Genomic DNA, 3,918 nt, shown 5'->3' with positions numbered 1-3,918 from the left:
GCGGGCTCCCGCACCTCTTGGCTGGCCTTCAGAGCGTAGTTTGCTCCAGTTGTTTTTTTCCCTCCCCTTCTGTTTCTGTGTGCTCGTACGGTCAAAGCCAGGTGCGCGCGCCCATATCCTCGGCGCCAGAGTAAGAAAAAAAGGGACCGCTCAGCGTGAGCAGTGCCTGAAAGGCAGAAAACTCTTAGCAGTGGATCACTCGGCTCGTGCGTCGATGAAGAACGCAGCTAGCTGCGAGAATTAATGTGAATTGCAGGACACATTGATCATCGACACTTTGAACGCACTTGCAGCCCCGGGTTCCTCCCGGGGCTACGCCTGTCTGAGAGTCGCTTGACGATCAATCGCCATCCGGGGGCCTCCTGGGCGGCGCAGCTGGGGTCGCCTCGCAGGCCCGTCGCTCGTGGTGGCGGAGGCAGTGTCCCGCCGGTGCCCGGAGGGTAGGTGGTCAGGGGTTTGGCGAGGGAAGCGCTTCCCTAGGCGGCCTCGATCCCTTCCCTGCGGCCCGGCAGGCGTCGTCCTCATCGCGGTCGTTGTCGTCGTCGTCGCACAGGGCCTTTGTCCCCCTAAATGCAGCTTGGGGAGAGCTCCGTAGGTCCCCGCAACCAGAGCGAGCCACTGGGGCGGAGCTCGTCCTCGCCGGGACCGTGCTGCGGATGTGGTGGCGCAGCGGCCCACTGAATTTAAGCATATTAGTCAGCGGAGGAAAAGAAACTAATGAGGATTCCCTCAGTAACGGCGAGCGAAGACGGAAAAGCCCAGCGCCGAATTCCCGCCCCGTGGTGGGGCATGGGACATGTGGCGTACAGAAGCCCCCCTCCCCGGCGGCGCTCTCGGGGGACCAATGTCCTTGTGATCGAGGCCGCAGCCCACAGATGGTGTGAGGCCGGTAGCGGCCCCCCGGCGTGCCGGGCCCGGGGCTTCTCGGAGTCGGGTTGCTTGGGAATGCAGCCCAAAGCGGGTGGTAAACTCCATCTAAGGCTAAATACCGGCATGAGACCGATAGCCAACAAGTACCGTAAGGGAAAGTTGAAAAGAACTTTGAAGAGAGAGTTCAAGAGGGTGTGAAACCGTTAAGAGGTAAAGGGGTGGGGCCCGCGCAATCCGCCCGGAGGACTCAACCCGGCGAGTTGCGGTCGGCCAGCACGGGTTCGGCGGATCCTCGCCTCTGCCTCGCCGCCCTCCCCCGGGCGAACCCTGTCCGCAGGGGTGGGCCGACGTGAGGACCGCCGCCTGGCTGGCAGCGGGCCCTAGCTGGGCTCATTTCCTCCGCGGCCGTGCACTGCGTCCGGCTCCGGGTCGGCTGGGAAGGCCTCCGGCGGGCAGGTTGCCCAGCGCCGCGCGAGTGGTGGTGGATGTTACAGCCCCCGGGCAGCAGGTCTTGCTGAATCCCGGGGCCGAGGGAGAGGACCGCCGCCGCGCCCTCCTCCCCCCCCGTCGGCGGCGCCGTGGCGGGGGGCGTCGCTTTTCCCCCCCCTCCCCCTCCCGGGGGGGATGGGGCAGGGGCGGCGTCCCCACAGCGCAACGTTTCACATGGGGGTGCAGGGGCCAGGCCCGCCAGCCACCGGCGCCGCTGTCAACCGGGGCGGACTGTCCTCAGTGCACCCCGACTGCGTGGCACCGCCGGGCCAGGCTTGACGGGCTGCACTCGGGCGCCCAGGGTCCACGGCGATGTTGGCTACCCACCTGACCCATCTTGAAGCACGGACCAAGGAGTCTAGCATGTGCGCGAGTCAGGGGCCATCGTCGAAAGCCCACGGCACAATGAAGGTGAGGGCCGGCGCGCGCCAGCTCAGGTGGGATCTTGGGGCTCATGTCGCGCCTGGCAGCCCCAGGCGCACCACCGGCCCGTCTCGCCCGCCGCCCCCTCGCGGGGCCAGGGAGGTGGAGCGTGAGCGTCCGTGCTAGGACCCAAAAGATGGTGAACTATGCCTGGGCAGGGTGAAGCCACAGGAAACTCTGGTGGAGGTCCGTAGCGGTCCTGACATGCAAATCGGTCGTCCGACCCGGGTCTAGGGGTGAAAGACTAATTCAACCATCTAGTAGCTGGTTCCCTCTGAAGTTTCCCTCAGGATAGCTGGCACTCGGCAATGGGCAGTTTTACCCGGTAAAGTGAATGATTAGAGGTCTTGGGGCTGAAACGATCTCAACCTATTCTCAAACTTTCAATGGGTAAGGGGGCCGGCTCGCTGGCGTGGAGCAGCGCCGTGGAATGCGAGTGCTCAGTGGGCCACTTTTGGTAAGCAGAACTGGCGCTGCGGGATGAACCGAACGCCGGGTTAAGGCGCCTGATGCCGACACTCATCAGAGCCCAGAAAAGGTGTTGGTTGATCTAGACAGCAGGACGGTGGCCATGGAAGTCGGAATCCGCTAAGGAGTGTGTAACAACTTACCTGCCGAATCAACTAGCCCTGAAAATGGATGGCGCTGGAACGTCAGGCCCTTACCCGGCCGTCGCTGGCAGTGAGATGCCCACGGGGGCAAGACCGCGATGAGTAGGAGGGCTGCTGCGGTGCACCTTGAAGCCTGGGGTGTGGGCCCGGGTGGAGCCGCCGCAGGTGCAGATCTTGGTGGTAGTAGCAAATATTCAAACGAGAGCTTTGAAGGCCAAAGTGGAGCAGGGTTCCATGTGAACAGCAGTTGAACATGGGTCAGTCGGTCCTAAGCGATAGGCGAGCGCCGTTCCGATAGGGTGGGCGATGGCCTCCATTCCCCTCAGCAAAGGGAGTCAGGTTCAGATCCCTGAATCCAGAGTGGCAGAGACGGGCGCCGGGAGGCGCCCAGTGCGGTGACGCAACCGATCCCGGAGAAGCCGGTGGGAGCCCCAGGGAGAGTTCTCTTTTCTTTGTGAAGGGCCGGGCGCCCTGGAATGGGTTCACCCCAAGAGAGGGGCCCGCGCCTTGGAAAGCGTCACGGTTCTGGCAGCGTCCGGTGAGCTCTCGCTGGCCTGTGAAAATCCGGGGGAGAGGGTGTAAGTCTCACGCCGGGCCGTACCCATATCCGCAGAAGGTCTCCATGGTGATCAGCCTCTGGCATGTTGGAACAATGTAGGTAAGGGAAGTCAACAAGCCAGATCTGTAACTTCGGGATAAGGATTGGCTCTAAAGGCTGGGTTGTTCGGGCTGGGGGGCGAAGCGGGGCTGGGCGCGCGCCGTGGCAGGACGAGGCATTGCGCGCGGGTGAGTGTGCTTCACGTGGCCCGCCCGGGCACCGCGGCGCGCACAGGCACGCGTGGCGTTGACTCTGGACGCGTGCCGGGCCCTTCCCTTGGATTGCCCCAGCTGTGGCAGGTACCGCCCGCCCCCCCCGCCCCCCTCCGCCTTGCCGTGGCCGGGGCCCCAGCGGCGGCCGCTGCCGTCGTCATTGCGCGCCGCCGCCCCGTCGGTTCCCGCCAGCGGGGTTCCCGCGGCGTGTGGCCGGCATGTGCGTGGTCTCAGCCGGCGTCAGCTGAGCATTTCGCGCGGGGGAGGGTCCCCGGAGGGGGTGCCTGGGCTGGCGCCCCGCCTCGGCCGGTGCCTAGCAGCCGGCTTAGAACTGGTGCGGACCAGGGGAATCCGACTGTTTAATTAAAACAAAGCATCACGGAGGCCCGAGGCGGGTGTTGATGCCATGTGATTTCTGCCCAGTGCTCTGAATGTCAAAGTGAAGAAATTCAATGAAGCGCGGGTAAATGGCGGGAGTAACTATGACTCTCTTTCTACCCGAAACCTGGCCCCCCGGTTGGACAGGGGCGAAGGGTTCGGAGGTGGGCTGACCACCCATTCCGTTCCTGATGTTGAATCCAGTCATGACTTGGCTATTCCAAATCCAAATCCGTTTCTTGGAGGAGGAAACTGGGGGCGGCCGTTACACCTTACTAGGGTATTGGTGGGCACTCAGACCTCCTGAGATGATTTTGTAACATCTACAACCACCAAA

At 63.7% G+C, this 3,918-nt stretch overlaps 1 non-coding gene across 1 annotated transcript; it reads left to right on the top strand.

The window, feature by feature from the left end:
• Positions 1–179: 179 nt before the first annotated feature.
• Positions 180–332, top strand: LOC129133400 (5.8S ribosomal RNA). Its single transcript, XR_008535960.2, has one exon. It is a non-coding gene; the product is annotated as a 5.8S ribosomal RNA (ribosomal RNA).
• The last annotated feature ends 3,586 nt before the right edge of the window (positions 333–3,918 follow it).

The sequence above is a fragment of the Agelaius phoeniceus genome, chromosome 7 (assembly GCF_051311805.1).
Source record: "Agelaius phoeniceus isolate bAgePho1 chromosome 7, bAgePho1.hap1, whole genome shotgun sequence".
Lineage (NCBI taxonomy): Eukaryota > Metazoa > Chordata > Aves > Passeriformes > Icteridae > Agelaius > Agelaius phoeniceus.
Note: the sequence above shows the minus strand (reverse complement) of the source record. Positions and strands in the feature narration are given on the sequence as shown.